This window comes from Rhinatrema bivittatum, chromosome 1, assembly GCF_901001135.1.
Source record: "Rhinatrema bivittatum chromosome 1, aRhiBiv1.1, whole genome shotgun sequence".
Lineage (NCBI taxonomy): Eukaryota > Metazoa > Chordata > Amphibia > Gymnophiona > Rhinatrematidae > Rhinatrema > Rhinatrema bivittatum.
The window spans coordinates 531,684,078-531,692,083 of NC_042615.1; the positions used below are offsets into that span (position 1 = coordinate 531,684,078).

General features: G+C 41.9%; 1 long non-coding RNA gene across 1 annotated transcript; it reads left to right on the plus strand.

Moving 5' to 3' along the window:
* Positions 1–606: 606 nt before the first annotated feature.
* LOC115081451 lies at positions 607–4,723 on the plus strand. The gene is made up of 2 exons (XR_003853810.1): positions 607–978; positions 4,247–4,723. It is a non-coding gene; the product is annotated as an uncharacterized LOC115081451 (long non-coding RNA).
* The last annotated feature ends 3,283 nt before the right edge of the window (positions 4,724–8,006 follow it).

Consider the following 8,006-nt stretch of genomic DNA (forward strand, 5'->3'; position numbering starts at 1 on the left):
AATACTGGGCACCCCTTATGGAGTACATCTAAAGCAAATAATAATGGCATTCATGAATAATGGTGAAAACATTTGGACCATGTAGTTACAAAAAGTGGTTGAGATATCACAGTCTGTGGGCAACTTGGGTCCAGTGATTACTGAATGGTGTGGATCGACATAAGAACCATGACAAATACAGACCATGAAGTTTAAACAATGTAAAACTTACCTCCTACAGACCTTATTTCACTGAGGCAGTCGACAATCATGGAGTGAAAAATGTTAACAAAGTCAAAAGAAATTAATATAATCACATATCAGACAGGTTTGTGCCTAGAAGGTGATACATTATTAAAGGGAGTCCTTGATATACATGCAAAGAAAAATATACCCGGGGTTTATTTTTATGTCTGTAGAAGTCAAAGTATAAAAACAATCACATTTAATCATCTAAAACAGATGCTGTCCAGCCTGTGAGGGGATAAGTGGACTAGAACGAAAACTGATCTTGGGCGGGGAACGGGGAGGGAATGAATGAGCCGCCTGAACTGATTGTGATGAGTCAGAAGATTGGTGAGGTCTGCAGGAACATAAAAGAGGAGGAAGACTTACACAGAGCCAGGGAGAGACAGAGAGAGGTAGGCTGAGGGCAGTTAAATATAATAGGTTTTCCTAACTGAAAAACCAAGAAAAATCCTAAGAATATATTCTCCTGCGTATTACAGAGTGTGCAGTGAGAGGACAGCAGTGCAGGCACAGACCAGGGTGAGAACAGAAGTGGTATAGCAAAGATGCTGATGCTGGGATTAGGTCAAATGTTGTTTATTGGGTTCTTGTTAGTCGAGTTCCCAGGGCAACTGAGTGCTAATGAGCAGGTATGTGAAGGAGAACTTGAGGACCAATTCATTTCAAATGTGGATCATCACTGTCACGAATTCTGTAAGAAGAATTTCCCAGAACAAGAGGATTCCGAGGCATCTGAGACCATGAGCAACGGTGAGTGCAAACCACCTGTGGAAAGGTGCCAAAATAGCAAGCTTGTTTTTTGTAACTCATGTACTAAAAAAAAAAATATATAACTCCTGATGCAGTAAACTAACAGTATACAAAGGCATCATGAGTTTTAAAATATCCCTAAACTTAAAAATGTGCAAGAAAATTGAATAGTGCACATAAATCATGTTTAATGTGCATAAACTATGGTTGGTATTTATAAAACATGATTTATGCACACAAAACATGATTTAGAAGCATAAACTTTGCTTTATTTTCACTGTGGGCCTGATTTTAAAAAGCTTCTGCACATGCAAAATTGGGTTTTACATGTGTAAATGCATTTTACTCTAGAAAGTGGCTTTTGAAAATTGCTTCAGTCGTGGGTTATATTTACACACATGTGGTAGATTTTATAGCATGTGCTCATCCATGTGCATGTGGTTCCTGGCATGTGCACATGGACGTGCCGATTTTATAACATGCGCACACCGGCGTGCATAAGGTGGGGTGAACATTTGCAATTTCCACGCGGCGGTGCAATCAGGCCTTCCCCAGTTCCCTCCCAGTTCACTCCAATTAAGGAGTGGACTGGGAGGGAACTTCCCTACCCCCCACCTAAACTCCCTCCCTCTTCTCCTCTCCTCCCCATCTCCTAAACCCTACCTATCTATCTTTTTTTTTGTTTCGCAACTTACTTCAGGTCCTGAGCTATAGTAAGTTGCGTGCGCCAGCTGGCTGCTAGCGAGCGAGTCATCAGGACAGCGTACAATGGAGCTGTTCCGGCCCGCCCAGACTCCGCCTCCCAGCCCGCCCCCTTTGAAGATGCTCAGTACTTGTGCTCGAGGCCGGGCCCCTTTGAAAATTTGCGCAGCGCACACAAGGCTCAGCCACATGCATAAACCCCAGGATGCGTGCAGGCCTTTTAAAATCCGGTCTATAACTCCTTTATAAATTCATCTATTGTGAGCAGAAAGCCTGATTTCTGAACATAGAAATTGTGCTTCTAAAAGTTGTGTGCACAAAACAGGAGTTCGGTGAATAAAGGTTGTGCCCCAAACAATGTGCCCTCTAATTTTTGTGAGCTTTGTGAGCAAAAATGATTATTGTGTGCAACACCCATTCTGTTTTCCTTTTCTTGTGCGTGCTTTGTTATTATGCGTGCGCACATGCGCAAAGCCTGCAGTGAACATTGCCTCGAAAAGTTAGGAGCACAACATGAATTAGGGTCAGAAGTTGGGCTCCTAAAAGATAGGAACATAAACTGCTATTACGGTAATTAAGAAGCAATAGTAGCTTGTGATTTATCTAATGTTTGGGTACTTGCCAGGTACTTGTGACTTGGATTGGCCACTGTTAGAAACAGGATACTGGGCTTGATGGACCCTTGGTCTCACCCAGTATGGTTTATCTTATGTTCTAAAGTTGTGAGCCTAACCATTGTTTGCAAAAACAGGAGTTAGGAGATCAAGTTATATTCCTAAAAGTTATGTGCACAAAATGAGTTAGGACTATAACTTGCCTTATAAAAGCCGTGCACACAAAAGAAACATCATTTTATATGTGCATGCATGTCAAGTACAGGACACCATCATAATGGGCTCCAAGTTCAGTCCATAGATTAATGCTAGCCCCAGAAACTTTAGTTCACCTCTGACCAGGAGTTATATATCCAGCCTTAAAAAAAGGAGTAAAGCCTATGCCTTGGGGAGTACTAGCAGCTAATTTCTTTCGAGAAGCACTAATCTGTGCGCACATTTTGACTCAGGACTATGTGCACATTTTTTGTGTATAAAATTCCTTGCTACACTGGGAACTTAATTCCATGCACAAAAATATGCAAAGATACATGTGCTGACATGTAAACCCAGCATAGCCCACCATATTGAAGCCAGAGTTAGCTGGCTAAGGGACCTATTTAGTAAAGCAGGTTAAAAAGGCCACTTAATGCTGTATTCAATACAGTATGTAAAGCATTTAGGAGGTAATTTTTAAAGGCATTACACATGTAAATGAAACATATTGTAGCAATTTTCAAAATCCATTTATGCAAGTAAAGTGTACTTACCATGTAAATCCTTTGGACAAATCAATGGCATATATTGTAGCAATTTTCAAAAGCCCATTTATATAGGTAAAATGCATTTACACGTGTAAAACCCAATTCTAAGTATGTAGATGCTTTTGAAAATCAGGCCCTTAGTGAATGTCCCATAAAAGTGTTTCTACTGTGGCTAGTGATGCACACATGGGTAAAGGTAACCCATTTGCATTCCTGCTGCCAGTAATGCAGCTGTAGTACAGGCACTAGCAACATCAACCTGTAGCTCATTCTCCCTTCCCATCCTCACCTATCCCATCCACCAATGCCGAAAGTGTCCCCATTCGCTCTTGCCCTGTTGGCTTGAATTTATGATAATGACCCCAGCAGATCTGATGCTCTTCTGTGCTCCATATGTGCAATGTCACTTATCTAGCTGGCTAATTCCATACAGGCCAATTCAGTAAAATTCGTGGGAGAGCGGGCGATTCAGTATTTAAATGAGGGCCCGCGGTAAAAAGAGGCGCTAGGGACACTAGCGCGTCCCTAGCGCCTCTTTTTTGACAGGAGCGGCAGCTGTCAGTGAGTTTGACAGCCGATGCTGAATTTTGCAGGCGTCGGTTCTCAAACCCGCTGACAGCCACACGTTCGGAAACCGGACGCAGGCAAAATTGAGCGTTTGGTTTTGAACCCGCGAGCCGTGGGCTGATTTTAAATTTATTTATTTTTTAAATTATTTTTTACTTTGGGACCTCCAACTTAATATCGCCATGATATTAAGTCAGAGGGTGTACAGAAAAGCAGTTTTTACTGCTTTTCTGTACACTTTCCCGGTGCCGGCAGAAATTAACGCCTACCTTTGGGTAGGCGCTAATTTCTGAAAGTAAAATGTGTGGCTTGGCTGCACATTTTACTTAGTGAATTGCGCAGGAATAACTAATAGAGCCATCAACATGCATTTGCATGTTTTGGGCGCTATTAGTTTCGGGGGTTGGACGCGCGTTTTCAACCCCTTACTGAATAAGGGGTAAAGCTAGCGCATCGAAAACGCATGTCCAAACGTGGGTTAACAGTGCACGCCGCTGAAGATATAGTACTTTGCAGAATGTTTTAAATATGAGTCCCAGTATAAAAGATGAACAGTATCTTCCACATCTCTCTGTACATTTCCACTTTGTACTTTTTTTTTTCATTTCTGTATTCCCATTACTTGCTTTTATTAATCAACAGATAATGCCGAGGAAGCTGTAGAGAAAATGAAACGTGAAATAAAAGCTGTACTTTCCACTGGGCTAGAAAAACATCTTCTAAGGAAACGTCAGGTGGTTACTTGCTGCGTTAAAGGCTGTGATCTTGAAATCTTCAACTCTTTATGTACAACTTATTGTGTACCTTAATTTAAATCTCATGGCAACTAATTACTGCAGGGTCCACCAAATCCACTCATTTTCCATCTCAATAGCATTAAATGATTGTATTTCTGCTTATATTCTGTATTTAAAGTAATTTGTAAAGGAATCAGATTGAGCTGCCCAGAAAATTTGAGGAAAAAGTAATATCTGTTTGTGTTTTTCATGAAGGCCTTTGAGAAAGTAGCCAATTTCTTTAATACTAATTGTCAATAAAAATAATTTCTTACTGCTGTAAAATGTGCTGCTTTGGTTAAATAATGAAGGAGAAATCTTGTCAATTAAAATTCTAATCATTGTCTGTTGTAGCGAGAATTTATATTGTAATAAAAGCTGAGTCTCACCAGTCTTAAGGACTACGGTGCCTTCAGGTACCCTCCATGGAGTTAACAGCATTGAAACTTGCCTGTTTTTAATGCTTAATGCTAATATATATGGAAGTTAGTTTTGTTCCTTACCTACTTCAGTACCTGTAAACTTAAATGGGTCATTGGATGACCTTCAAAGTATGTCAAGAATCTGTTGACCTTCAGCATAGATCAGTTGGGAAAAATAAACACAGCTACATCTGCATATCTGTTTCTCTTGCAACTGATTTACGGGCCGATACAGTAAAAAGACGGGAGAGCGGGCGAAAGCCTGCTCTCCCGGCACGCGCACAGGCCACTCTCTTGTGCGCGCGATACAGTATCTTAATTTATTTAAATTAGGCTCGGCGGTAAAAAGAGGCGCTAGGGACACTAGCACATCCGTAGCGCCTCTTTTTTGACGGAAGTGGCGGCTGTCAGCGGGTTTGACGCCGGCAAAATTGAGCGTCCGGTTTCGACCAGACAGCCACAGGCCCATTAAAAATTTTTTATTTTTTTTAATTTTTTACTTTTTTTAACTTTCGGGACCTCCGACTTATTATCGCCATGATAGTAAGTCGGAGGGTGCACAGAAAAGCAGTTTTTACTGCTTTTCTGTGCACTTTCCTGGTGCCCAGAGAAATTAGCGCCTACCTTTGGGTAGTTGCTAATTTCTGAAAGTAAAATGTGCGGCTTGGCTGCACATTTTGCTTTCTGAATCGCGTGGGAATACCTAATAGGGCCATCAACATGCATTTGCATGTTGCGGGCACTATTAGGTTCGGGGGGGGTTGGACGCGCGTTTTGGACGCGCTATTACACCTTACTGAATAAGGGGTAAAGCTAGCGCGTCCAAAACGCGCATCCAAATGCCGGCTAACAGTGCGCTCTGTATCGGCCCGTTAGTGTCTTATTCCTATATTTGACACTGAGAGGGAGAAGCTGATCAAGATCCTACTTAGAAACTGCGCCAAAATCTCAATCCTTGGCACCTCAAAGAGGGCTGATAAGTGGGAGCAGTGACTGAACTGTAAAAAAAGGAGAAAAGGAGATTAAAGAAGGGACAGGAGAGAGACAAATGCTACAAGATCAGCTCTGTGGGGTGCAAAGAGGAGTACATTAGCTGGCCAGGACGTGAAGAATAAAGGATGAAAATAAAAAACAAGGAAAAAGGACAGTGAGGAAAATGGAAATGTTAGGAAAGCAGGAAGGATTCTGAGGGGAAGCTGAAGAAAAAGGAGGGAAAATTGGGTACTTGTCAGGTTCTTGTGGCCTGGTTTTGGCCACTGTTGGAAACAGGATGCTGGGCTTGATGGACCCCTGGTCTGACCCAGCATGCAGTTTCTTATGTTCTTAAAAAGATGGATGAGAAGAGATCAGAATAAAAACAAACGTATAAAAAAAGAGAAGAAGAAATTCAAGGAAGCAGAGGATACAAAAAAAGTGGGAAAGAGAGAAAAAAACAGCAAAAAAAAAAAAATCAGAATAAGGAAAATACTGGGTCTCAAAACAGAAGCATGAGGTCCATATACAACGGTTTCTTGGGATAACTTTTTGAGTTAGTCAAACAAGCCCTTGATGTTTGAAATGTTCCTCCTCTTCACTGGCTACATTTTTTTTCTGAGCAACTCATTGCCCCTACAAAATTTCCCTGGGTAAAAAGAGATGGCCCTGGGGGTATTTCCAAGGCATGGCTTCACTTTTTCCAGCACTGAATGGACAAAGTTGCCAGTTACGACAGACCACATAAATAGCAGGCCTGAAGGTACCCAGGAGTCTTCCCCACTCAGAGGGTTTTTTAACACAGGTCTCCAAATTTTTATTTACATCATAAATTTAAAAATTCAGAGTAAAAAAGCAATCAATTGAGCATATTAGACTGTTTCTTGCAATTTCTGTTACATGGAGCCAAGCACCTTGTGGATTTGCTATTATTTGGGATGTGGAAGATTTGAGAGAAGGGTATTAAAACCATCAGGGAAACTGTCTTAAGATTGCCTGTTCCCTAAATGCAGAAATATAAGGACTTGGTTCAAGTCCTATAACTTCAAACCAGACAGAATAATATTTTCCAGAATACATGATTCAGCTCATGCAGTTTTATTATTCATAATTCCCCTTAAAGCAGAACAAATGTAGTAAAGTAGTAAGAAAAGTTTTAGAATTGTTGTATTAAACAGAAATAAAAGAAGTGAAAATGATGGGAGTAGTGCAGTGTCATACTGTGAGCTAGAATTTTCAAGAGGAACATTCTGGAGGCTTCATTGTTGCCTTGAGTTCCAGCTCTCTGGATTGAGGATGGAGATGGCTCAACTCAGGGCCAGTGTAAGTTTTTTTGCTGCCCTGTAAGAACAATTGCTGTGCTATCTCCCAGCCCCCTCCCCCAATTCCCACCAGGATCCATTCAATCTTGTTACAGGGCTGTAAAAAAAAAAAAAAAGCCCAGCTCCCTCCAGGAATATATATTTTTAACAACTGACACCTACGGCAGATACTCCATGCAACCCATGGTCAGTGGAATGGTATTAGGTACACTAGGCAAAACTTACAGCCTTGCACACACACACAATTAAATTATGCATTTACAACAGATTTTATATGAAAAAGATCATTCAAAAGTACAGCAAAAATATCAATTATAGGAGGAGTAGGTAAACTATGGCCCACTGGCCAAATCCAGCCCTTTCTTACTTTTAATATGGCTCATGGAAAGAATTTTAAAAACGCATTAGATGTGGCTCACTGAGGTTTTTGCAGCCTGCCCCCAGTTCTCAACCTCATCATTAAAGAACCAAAATCTCACCTTTCTTGATGATGCACTAAAAAGGGCCTTTGATGTCGGCAGGCAGGTAGGTGGGCAGCCAGGGAGGACAGCACTGATGTGCAGGCAGGATGTTGGCTCAGTGCACAACATGTCTGACAGAGAACCCCATTCATTGATGCTTGTGGGGCTCGCGCCAGCAAGGAGAGACTTGAGATGTGGAGGCAGCGGCGCCTGCCGGAGCCCAGGCCAGTGGTGCCAAAAAAGACGAAGAAGGATGCTAGAGCTGCACCAACCAGAACCCAGGCCAACGGTGTTGAAAAGAAGAAGATCCGGCAGTGGCACCCGCTGGAGACCAGCCCAGCGGGGCCAAAAACGAAAGAAAAATATATGGCAGTGGTGCCCACTGGAACCCAGGCCGGCGAGGCTGAAGAAGAAGAAGGAAGGCATGGCAGCTGGCCCACTGGAGGAGA